The following is a 12409-nucleotide window of genomic DNA, read 5'->3' on the forward strand; positions in this document are numbered from 1 at the left end:
TTTCTTAAAGAGGGAGAGGAAGATCTATCATCTACGGGTTTACTCCCCAAATGGCAGCACCAGCCACGGCTAGGCCAAGGTGAAACCAGGAGCCAGGAACTCCATCTGGGTCTCCCGCGTGGATGGCAGGATCCTAAATACTTGGGCCATGATATGCTGCTTTTTCAGGTTTGTTTCTGTTGCCTAAACACCAGGAACCCTAAGAGAGAAATTTCCACGAGGCACAAGATTGAGGGCCACAGGCCACGGGAGAAATGCAGGATGTTTGGCACCGCTTGGAGAGATCTTGACGGGCAGAAAGCAGCTAAACTGCTTTTCGTCAGGGATGGAGCGTGGTATGGGTTGACACCATGATGTGAATGCTGAGGTGCTAACCCCACTATCTCAGCACCTGACTCCGTTTAGGTCATGGCAATGCACTTGGTTAGACCAGGGCATGGGGCCGGTGCTGTGGCATAGTGGGTAAAGCCACCACCTGCAGTGCCAGCATCCCATATGGGTGCCGGTTCAGGTCCCGGCTGCTCCACTTCCGATCCAGCTCTCTGCTGTGGCCTGAGAAAGCAGTAGAAGATGGCCCAAGTCCTTGGGCCCCTGTATCCATGTGCAAGACCCAGAGGAAGCTCTTGACTCTTGGCTTCGGATTGGTGCAGCTCCGGCTGTTGCAGCCAATTGGGGAGTGAACCAGCGGATGGAAGACTTCTCTCTCTCTCTCTCTTTCTCCACCTCTCCTTCTCTCTGTAACTCTGACTTTCAAATAAATAAAGAAATCTTATGAAAAAGAAGAAGAAGAACAGGGCCTGTCTTGGTCTGCTCAGGCTGCCATGCAGGATACCAGAGACTGGGCGGCTGCAACCCAGAATGGTGGTGGTTTCTCCAGATTGTGAGGCCGTGGGCTGTCAGGTCCTGGTGAGGCCCCTCTTCCTACCTTCAGCTCTGTCCTCACGTGTCTGAGAGAGTGGGTCTCCCCTCTCCTCAGAAGGCCACCGAGCCCACAGGATTAGGGTCCTGCCCGTACCATCCCATTTCACCTTCATTAGCTCCTAGGAGTCCTGTCTCCAAGTAGAGTCATGCTGGGGTTCCGGCTTCCACACACGGGGGTGGTTTGTGGGGTGGGGTAGCAAGACCACGCTGGCGTGGGAGCGGCCCTCATCCAGTAGGACTGCCACCCTAATAAACAGGGAAAATCCGGGTACACACACGCACGGGGAGAAGGTCATGTGAGAATGAGGTGGAGATCCAGGTGGGACTTCAACAGCCAGGGAATAGCGCAGGTGGCCAGCAAACCTCCGGAGCCGGGACAGGGGCCTGGCCCAGCTTCCTACAGCCCTCAGGCAGGGCCAGCCTGCTGGCACCTTGATTTTGAACGTCCAGCCTCCAGCACTGTGAGCTCAGTAAACCTCTCTGCTTTATAAAGTGCTCAGCCTCAGCCGTTCTACAGCGGCAGATGGTCCGAGGAGCCGGCGTCATGGCACAGCAGCTTGGGTTGCCCCTGGGATGCTGGCGTCCCATATGGATGCCGGTTTGTGATCCTAGCTGCTCCATTTCCCATCCAGCTTTCTGCTCAGGCACCTGGGAAAGCAGTGGATGACGGCCCAAGTGCTTGGGCCCCTGCCACCCATTGGGAAACCTGGATGGAGCTTCAGGCTTCTGGCCTGGTCCAGTCCTAGCTGTTGCAGTCATTTGGGGAGTGAACCAGCAGCTAGAAGATCTCTCTCTGTCTCTCCCTCTCTTTTTGTAACTCTGCCTTTCAAATAAATAAATAAAATCTTAAAAAAAAAAAAAAAACAAACCACAGTTTCCAAATTCGTCACGTACTTTGAAACATTCCCCACGATGTGTCTGGACCTGTGAGAGACGCCTGCTCCCTTCAGGCGTCATTGTTCCTTGTCCAGTTGCAGAATGTCAGCTTGCATGGCTTAGCCTGGGGGGAGATGGGCAGAAGCCACGTGGGAGCCACGTGGGGAGAGAGACACTCAGAGAGGCTGCAGGAGCTCACTAACTCACACCATCAGGAACCTGGAGAACGCTTGGGGGAATCGATTTTGAGGGTGGTTGGCCAGAGAGGGAGGAACAGGATTCTGGATTGGACCAAGGGTACGGACAAGCCAGTTCTGCAGTCCGTGTGCTGGCCAGGGACAGCTGCCTGCACTCCCCCGATTAGTGGGGCTGGCTGCTGCAAGTCTGATGGCGCTGAGATGGCGTGTTTGGTGTGGCAGAGGACTTGGCTCTAAGGCTGGGGAGACAGGCATGTCCGGCTGATTCCACTCACATCACTCATCTCACCCAAGATGACTTGGAAACATATGGATGTCACCAAGGGAGACTTCCTGGGTTCAAGTCCGACCTCCACTTCCACCTGCTACTGATTGTGTGAAGCCGGAAGTGTCACTTAACTTCCTTGTATCTCTTTTGTCACAAACAAGATGGAAACATTAACAGGATCTCTTCAAAGGGTTATTAATTAAAATCTTCAAAGCACATGGGTCTAACATATTCTAAGGGTTAAATGAGTATTACTATTATCTTTCTATTATCATGCCCGGCAGTAAGGGCTAATGGCACACTGAAACAACTATACAAGGGCACTCCAAAAAGCTTGTGGGAAATGGAATTAAAAGGTAAGTTTATTATGGTGCAAACCCTTTTTGAAATGCATGCACAGTTTTTTTTTCCATAATATACATTTTCCATGCTGCTTTAGAAGACCCCTCATATTAACAGCTGGGACCCCCAAGGACTTGGGTCTCTCAAGAATAAAAGTTCAGGTCCTTGCACTTGGCCAGGAGTCCCACCTGGAAGGTAGGGGACCCAGAAGCTAGTGCATTGTGAATGGGTAACAGGGACTTGAAGCCACAGGTGTCAATTACAGATACAGCGATGGTGGCCTCTGTCTACTTCAAGGACATTTAAAACATTCTTCTCTTTTTAAGGGATTTTCTGTCTAAATTTATTTGGTTGACACATGGAAAAATACGAAACCGGCTGGTGCCGCAGCTCACTAGGCTAATCCTCCACCTGCGGCGCCGGCACCCCAGGTTCTAGTCTCAGTCAGGGCGCCGGATTCTGTCCCGGTTGCTCGTCTTCTAGGCCAGCTCTCTGCTGTGGCCCGGAAGTGCAGTGGAGGATGGCCCAAGTGCTTGGGCCCTGCACCGCATGGGAGACCAGGAGGAAGCACCTGGCTCCTGGTTTTGGATAAGCGCAGCTCTGGCTGTGGTGGCCATTTGTGGGGTGAACCAACGGAAGGAAGGCCTCTCTCTCTCTCACTGTCTAACTCCGCCTGTCAAAAAAAATATATGAAACGAACATCTAAGTGGACAGGGAACTTCGGAGTTCTTGGATTCAGAACCGGCGATCGTCTCACAGCACTTTGGAGCATGGTGAGCTGGTGGGTCTTTGGATGGTGGCCTGTTGGGAGTGGGACGGTGCGTTGTGATTTCAGGTGGGACAATCACGCTGTGAGACAGGGACACTTCTGGAACTGTAACCATGGCGACGGTACGCACACGGCGGTGGAGAGTAGGCTGCAGAGGATCCGTTGTTTCAGTCCCTGATGCAATGGCTGAGTCACGCGGTCCCGCTCTCCACCAAGGTGCCACAACTAACCTCTCCTCAGAATGCAATCTGCTGCAAATGTCTTGTGGGAAAAAGGAGGCTGGAGCCAAGTCAACTCGAAGCAGAATCGTGGAGACAAATCCCACCAGCTCTGCCTCTGTGAGCCGGGGGCCTTTCCCCCGCTATCCTGTCTACTTCGAGGACAATCTTTCCCCCGGTCTCGCATAATTCACTAGATTCAAGTTGCTTTCACTGCAACCAAAGAATCCGGACTAATATTCGCTGTCCCCCTTTTCAGCCCCAGCAAAACCAAGCAGATGGCCGAGCTGGTGCTGAGCTGGTCTGGTTTCCATTAGGAAGGAAGGACACTAACTTGTGGGAAGGCCCTTCTTAAGATTAACAACCCTGGCACTAATGAAACTTGGCCTTAGAAGCCACACAGAGAAAAAGCAAGTGCATCGTTTTGTGGGCAACCAGAAATCTGCAGTGAGTGAAGACAGATGCTGCTAGGCAGGGCTCCCTCCTAACCACACACATACATGTGCACACACATGCACATACACGCACACACATACATGTGCACACACATACATACACACCTATGCACACACATGCACACACATACATGTGCACACACGAGCACACACATGCACGCACACATACACGTGCACACATACATACACACATACACATGCATGCGCGCACACATGCACACGCATGTGCGCATGCATGCATACACCCGTGCACATACACACTCACACATATGCATACACATGCATACACACATGCACACATACATGTGCACACACATACCTGTGCACACATGCACACACATGCATGTGCACACACATGCACACACATGCATGTGCACACACATGCATACACATGCACACACACATACCTATGCACACACATGCATACACACACATACACTATAACCCAGATGCCTCACTGTATGAAAAGTCCTTCACAAGCCCAAGAGGGATGTCCACGTGCAGATTTCCATATGTATTTTTTAAAGATTTATTTATTTATTTGAAAGTCAGAGTTACACAGAGAGAGAAGGAGAGACGGAGAGAGAGAGAGAGAGAGAGAGAGAGAGAGAGAGGTCTTCCATCCGATGGTTCACTCCCCAGATGGCTGCAATGGCCAGAGCTGCACCAATCCGAAGCCAGGAGCTTCTTCCGGGTCTCCCTCGTGGGTGCATGGGCCCAAGGACTTGGACCATCTTCCACTGCTTTCCCAGGCCATAGCAGAGAGCTGGGTCAGAAGTGGAGCAGCGGGACTTGAACTGGTGCCCCAGGGATGCTGGCACTTCAGGCAGCAGCTTTACCCATAATGCCACTGCGCCGGCCCCCACAAGATCTAAGTGCTTTGACTGGGGCCAAACTGAGTCAGGTGCTGCTAAGAACGGGCTCACAGCTCATCAGGAATTTTCAGGGGAAGCCTCTTTAAAAAAAAAAAAGGCTTGCTAGTTTGCTAGTTTTATTATTTTAAGAACAGCATTACAAAGAGAGAGGGAGAGACAGGAAGATCTTCCATCTACTGGTTCACTCTCCAAATGACCACAATAGCCGGGGCTGGGCCAGGTGGAAGCCAGGAGCCTGAAACTTCACCTAGATCTCTCTCTCTGGGGGTGCAGGAGCTCAAGGACTTGGGCCATCCTCTGCTGCCTTCCCAGGCACATTGGCAGGGAGCTGCATCGGAAGCGGAGCAGCCAAAACCTGAAACAGCGCTTCAATACAGGATACTGGCTTCGCAGGTGGCGCCTTAACCTGTTGCGCCATGACGCTGGCCCCAAGGAAAGTGTCTTCTGCGTAGACCGTTGTCCAAGATTTCTCTCTTCAGGAAAATTCGTGGAGAGAGTAGCAGAAGCCTCCGTGTCTCAGGCACAGAGCAAGTCCTCTCATCAGGCAGACAGCTCGCTCGGACTGCCGAGCCAACAGACCCGAGACTCCTCTCCCCAGCCGACTTTGTCTTCTTAACCTCTCTGTGCCTCCGTCCCTCCATCAGTCGAATCAGAATAATATTTATCTTTGCGAGTTGTTATGGAAGCTTGAAGTTCTTACACAATGTGCTCAGTGTGGTGCCTGCCTTGTCATTTTCACTGGATCACAGTGGAAGGATACAAGACCTCCTGGAGTGTAGGGATATTTGTTTGTTCGGGGTGGAAACTGGCACACGGCTTCTAGCAGCCTTGTCATCTGTCGCTTTCCCATCGGCCAGTGGCGAGGACAGGAGGCCTGCTCTCAGCTGGCGCCCAGCTGGGGAAGAGTGTGGATGGTGGTGGTGGGAGGGGTTAAGTACTTGCAAGAGGACTTCACAGAGCTGGCTGCCTGCGTGGTGCAGTCAGACACCTGGGTGGGGCTTCTCCGGCCCCACAGCCCTCCCTCCGCCTTCTAACACCTGGGAAGTCCTGAAAGGAGAGGAGCAGCTTCTCTACCCCCTCTCAGCAGCACCAGGAAGCCCTGCTTTGAGAATCATGGGAAGGGAGCGGGCATCGTGGCTCAGCGGGTTAAGCTGCTGCCTGCACCGCCGGTTCAAGTCCCAGCTGCTCGGCTTCTGATCCAGCTCCCTGCTAATTCACCTTGGAAGGCAGCAAAGGATGGCCCAAGAACTAGACCCGGATGGAGTCCCAGGTTCCTGGCTTGGGGAGTGAACCAACAGATGGAAGATCTCTCTCTCTCTCTCTCCCTCCGTCCCTCTCTCTCTCTGGCTTTCAAATAAAGAAAATAAATCTGCTTAAAAGAAAAAGGAAAGAATACGTGGTACTTGCAGAGCTGCCTTGTCATGGGAGGGACCCTCTGCTGGAGACAGGTGCAGGAGGCAGAGGGCTCAACCAGGACCCTGCAGGAAGGGTGAGGGGCACCCCGGGGCCGCTGCAGCCGAAAGAAGGGCTTCTGACCTCTTTGTACTTGCTCCTAGCAGCTGCTGTCTCCCAGCACTGAGGCTGGAAGGAAGGCCAGCCCGGCAGGGCTGCCTACAGAGCTTCATCTGCTATGGACTTCCCGGGGGGGAGGGAGGGAGGGTAACTGGTGTGTTCTGGGCTCTGTTGCTAACAGCTCCATCTAAGGTCTGACATACACAAACGGCAGGCATTTAAAAGGCAGACTTTGAAAACATTTTAGCAAGTGCACGCACCTCTGAAGCCATCATGGCAGCCCAGAGGGTGCACAGAGCTGTTGGCTCCCCTCTGTCCGTCTCCCCCTTACCACTGCCCGCCCCCTCCTCCCATCCCCAAGCAGCCACTGGTCCATTTTCTTGTCACTACAGAATTTATTTTGTTTACTTGCAAGAAAGACAGACAGGGACAGCTCTCATGTGCTGGTTCACTCCCCAGGTCAAAGCTGGGAACCAGGTAACTTTATCTGGGCCTCCTGTGTGGGTGGTGAGACCCCCATTAATTGGGCCAACACCTGCTGCCTCCAGAGCCGCCCATTAGTAGGAAGTTGAAATGAGAGTGGAGCTGGCATTCAAACCCAGGCCCTCTGACATGGGACGTGGGCATCCCAAGTGGTGACTTCACTGCTAGGTAAATGCCACCCCCCCCCCCCCGTCACCACGACCAGTTTTCTTCTGGTTTCTTGCGCTCAGCGCAGTGACTCTGAGAGCCGTCTGTGTGGCTGTGGGTATCAATGCTTCCTTCCCAGAAGCGGTTGAGGACTACCACTCCACGTTACGGATGTACTAGAATTGATTGATTTACTATTTGTGTTCACCAGGTAACGGACATCTGGGTGGTTTCCAGTTTGTGGCTACTGGGAAGAAAGCCGATCGTAAGATGGACCTCCACATGCAAGTCTGTATGGATGAGCTCTTCACTTCTCTTGAGCAGAGAGGAAGGCTGAGTCATACAGGAGGTGTATGGTTAATTCTTGCTCCTGGCTTCGGATCGGCATAGCTTCAGCCATTGAGGCCATCTGGGGAGTGAACCAGCGGATAGAAAACCTCTCTCTCTCTCTCTCTCTCTGCCTCTCCTTCTGTGTGTAACTCTGACTTTCAAGTAAATAAATAAATCATCTTAAAAAAAAAAGATATTCTGGAGGCTAACATTGTGGCATAGTGGGTAAAACAGCCGACCTGTACTGCCAGAATCCCGTATCAGCACTGGTTGGAGTCCCAGCTGCTCTACTTCTGATCCAGCTCCCTGCTAACGCACCTGGGAAAGTAGCAGAAGATGGTCCTGGTGCTTGGTCCCCTGCACCCATGTGGGAGATGGGGAAGAAGATCCTGTTTCTTCTGACTTTGGCCTGGCCCAGCTCCGGTTGTTGGAGAGTGAACCAGCAGATGGAAGATTTCTCTCTCTGTGTCTCCTTCTCTCTGTGTAAGTCTGCCTTTCAAAAAAAAAAAACCAAAATATTTTAAAAATTTTATATATATATATATTCTGGATAGTAGCCCTTTTCAGACACAAAATTTGCAAACAGGGGGTGGCGCTGTGGGGTAGTGGGTAAAGCCACCGCCTGCAGGGCCAGCATCCCATATGAGTGCCGGTTCAAGTCCCAGCTGCTCCACTTCTGCTCCACTTCTGATCTCTGCTATGGCCTGGGAAAGCAGCTGAAAATGGCCCAAGCATTTGGACCCATGCATCCACATGGAAGACCCAGAAGAAGCTCCTGGCTCCTGGTTTTGGATCGGCTCAGCTCTGGCTGTTGTGACCATTTGGGGAGTAAACCAGCAGATGGAAGACCTCTCTGCCTCTGCCTCTCTGTAACTCTGCCTTTCAAGTAAATAAATAAATCTTAAAAAAAAAAGAGAGATTTGAAAATATTTTCTTCCATTCTGTGGGTTGTTTTTCACTTCCTTGAGGGTGAATTCTGAAGCACAAAAGCGTTTCATTTTTAAGTCCAATTTTTCTCTTTTCCTTTGTTTGCTTATGCTTTATGTGTCATATCTAAGCAATCATTGCCTAATTCAAGGTCATAAAAATTTATGCTTCCCTCTAAGAGTGTTACAGCTTGAACTCTTACATTTAGATGTTTGCTTCACTCTGAGTTGACTTGAGTGTGGAATACGCCGCAGAGGTCCAAATTTATTCTTCTGTCTGTAGTCACCCAGTTGTCCCAGCACCGGCGTTTGCAAAGATTACTCTTCTCCTCGTTGAACGATCCTGGCATCCTTGTAGAACATGATGCATGCGTTTATTTCTGGGCTCTCAAGTCTATTCCATGGATGTGTGTGGCTCTCCTGGTGAGACTGATTTCTGAACGTTTAACCCACCTTGAATCACTTGCTCAGTATGATATATTTTTTTTGACAGGCAGAGTGGACAGTGAGAGAGAGAGAGAGAGAGAGAGAGAGAGAGAAAGGTCTTCCTTTGCCGTTGGTTCACCCTCCAATGGCCGCTGCGGCCGGCACGCTGTGGCCGGCGCACCGCACTGATCCGATGGCAGGAGCCAGGAGCCAGGTGCTTCTCCTGGTCTCCCATGCGGGTGCAGGGCCCAAGCACTTGGGCCATCCTCCACTGCACTCCCTGGCCACAGCAGAGAGCTGGCCTGGAAGAGGGGTAACCGGGACAGAATCCGGCACCCCGACCGGGACTAGAACCCGGTGTGCCGGCGGCGCAAGGCGGAGGATTAGCCTAGTGAGCTGCAGCGCCAGCCTCAGTATGATATTTTATTTGTGGTTGAACTTGATGACCAAAATTTTGTTTAGGATTTTTGCATCCATGTTCGTTATAAATATTGGCTTGTGGATTTCTTTTTATATAATGGTTTCAATTTTGGTATATAGGTAATATCAGCCTTACAGAATGAATTGAAAAGTCTTTTGTTCTCTTTTTCTGAAAGAATTTGTGGAGAACTGGTATTATTTCTTTCTTAAATATTTGGCACATTTTCCCCATGAAACTATCTGGGCCTTGAATCCTACTTTTTTTTTTTTAAGATTTTTTCCCCCTTTTCTTAAATGGAGAACTTATACCTTTTCACTTAGAGAAAGCATTTAACAGCTTTTTTTGGTTAAAATTTATTATATATGAGAGAGAGTTGTCTATCCCTTGGTTCACTCTCCAGATGCCTACAATAGCTATGCTGGGCCAGGCCAAAGCCAGGAAACAGGAACTCCATCCTGGTCTCTCTCATATGGGTGGCAGGAACCCAAGTACCTGGGCCATCCTCTGCTGCCTTCCCAGGTACATTAGCAGGGAGCTGGATCAGAAGTGGAGCAGCTGGGACTCAACCAGCACTCTGATATGGGATGTGGTCACCCAAGCAGCGGCTTCAGCTGCTGCACCACACCATCCCTGAGTCTTCTTCGGGACAGGTTTTGCTGTAGTTTTAGTGTGTCCCTCAAAGGTTCGGGTGTTGGAAGCTTGGTTCCCAATGTGGCAGTGTTAGAGGGGATGGAACCTTTAAAAGGTAGGACCTGGTGGGAGATGGTGGGCACTGGGTGGGGGGCGCTATCTTCAGAAGGGACTAAGGCAGTTCTCAGGGGAACTCAGTTTCAAGAGTGGGTTGTGGGGCCAGCATTGTGGTGCACTGTGTTAAGCCACTGTCTGAGACGCCAGCATCCTCTATCAGGAACTGGTTCAAGTCCCAGATGCATTTTTTTCTGATCCAGCTCCAGGCTAATGGACCTGGGAAGGCAGCCAATGATGCCTCAAGTGTTTGGGTCCTTGCCACTGATGTGGAAGACCAGGATGGAACTGCTGGCCTCAGCCTGGCCTGGACCTGATGTTACAGCCATTTGGGAGGTGACCCACTAGGTGGAAGATCTCTCTCATTGTCTTGCCCTCTCTCTTTTTTGCTCAGATTTTCAAATAGATTTAAAAAAATAAAAAATTAAAATGAATGTATTAAGATTTTTAAGAGTGAGTTTTGGAGGTAGGCATTTGGCAAAGCCATTAAGTCGCTGCTTGGGATGCCTGCGTTTCATGTAGGAGTGCCTGGTTAGCGTTCCAGCTACTCCTCTTCCATGCCAGCGTCCTATAATGTGCACCCTGGGAGGGAGCAGATGATGCCTCAAGTATGTGGATCCCTGCTGCCCACATGGGAGAACTGGATTGAATTCTGGATTCTGGGCTTCGGCTTGGCCCAATCCTGGTCGTTGTGGGCATTTGGGGAATGAACCAAGTTCACTGCTTGAAAGATCCTCTCTTCTCTCTCTCTCTCTCTCTCTCTCTCTCCCTTCCTTTTTAAAATAAAATGAAAATAAGTAAATACAATTTTTTGAAGGATTTTTTATTTAGTTGTTTGAGAGGTAGAGTTACAGACAGAGAGAGGGAAAGACAGAGAGAGAGGTCTTCCGTCCACTGGTTTACTCCCCAGATGGCTGCACCAGTCTGAGCCTGGCAGATCTGAAGCCAGGAGCCAGTTTTTCTGTGTCTCCCACATGAGTGCATGGCACTGAACATTTGGGCCATCTTCCACTGCTTTCCCAGGCCATAGCAGAGAGCTGGATCAGAAGAGGAGCAGCCAGGACACGAACTCACGCCCATATGGGATGCTGGCTCTGCAGGCTGTGGTTTAACCCGCTGCGCCACAGCGCCGGCCCTGGCATCTTTTCTTTGTAGGTGTCCAGCCTCAGGTATTTTGTTATAATAACAAAAGAAAACAGACGAATACAGCTGTCAACTGCATACTCAATTTTGGAAATAGACACAGGGATATTTGATTGTAAATTCCTCCCGGTGCGGCTTTGACAGTGAGCGTCTTTTTGCATTGCTTTTGCTCAAGGTTCAATGAGTTTCTTAGATCCTCAGACTTGCAGTTGTTATCAAAACGCGTAGGTTAGGCTATTTGAAGTTGCCCCAGAGTTCAGTGATGCTCATTTTTTACACTCTTTTTTTTTTTTTTTTTTTTTGACAGGCAGAATGGACAGTGAGAGAGAGAGACAGAGAGAAAGGTCTTCCTTTTCCGGTGGTTCACCCTCCAATTGCCGCTCTGTGCTGATCAGAAGCCAGGAGCCAGGTGCTTCCTCCTGGTCTCCCATGGGGTGCAGGGCCCAAGCACTTGGGCCATCCTCCACTGCACTCCCTGGCCACAGCAGAGAGCTGGCCTGGAAGAGGGGCAACCGGGACAGAATCCGGCGCCCCCACCGGGACTAGAACCCCGTGTGCCAGCACCGCTAGGTGGAGGATTAGCCTAGTGAGCTGCGGCGCCAGCCTACACCCTTCTTACTGTTGCTGTTGGTTTGGATAGCTTCTATAGATCTGTCTTCAAGTTTATTAAGATGTTCTGTGATGTCTAATCTGCTGTCAACCCCATTAACAATGATGTTCATTGCGAACATTTTATCTCTAGAAGGTCGGTTTGGGACTCGTCCTGATGACTTCCATCACCAACCTTCCTTTGCCTTCCACTACCTTCTTCTTCTTCTTTTTTTTTTTTTTTTTTTTTTTTTTTTTTTTTTTTTTTGACAGGCAGTGTGGACAGTGAGAGAGAGAGAGAGAGAGAGAGAGAGAGAGAGAAAGGTCTTCCCTTTGCCATTGGTTCACCCTCCAATGGCTGCCATGCCCGGCGCACTACGGCCGGCGCACCACGCTGATCCGAAGCCAGGAGCCAGGTGCTTCCTCTTGGTCTCCCATGCGGGTGCAGGGCCCAAGCACTTGGGCCATCCTCCACTGCCTTCCCAGGCCACAGCAGAGAGCTGGCCTAGAAGAGGAGCAACCAGGACAGAATCCGGCACCCCAACCGAGACTAGAACCCGGTGTGCCGGCGCCGCAGGCAGAGGATTAGCCTATTGAGCCACGGCGCCAGCCTCCACTACCTTCTTACATGATCTTCTGAACATACGGAATGCAGTTAGAGTAACTGTGTCTTTTTAAGTAAACCTGATAGGGGCTGGTGCTGCGGCGTGGTAGGCTAAGCCTCCACCTGCAGTGCCAGCATCCCATATAGGCACCGGTTCTAGTCCT

Source organism: Oryctolagus cuniculus, chromosome 7 (assembly GCF_964237555.1).
Source record: "Oryctolagus cuniculus chromosome 7, mOryCun1.1, whole genome shotgun sequence".
Taxonomy (NCBI): domain Eukaryota; kingdom Metazoa; phylum Chordata; class Mammalia; order Lagomorpha; family Leporidae; genus Oryctolagus; species Oryctolagus cuniculus.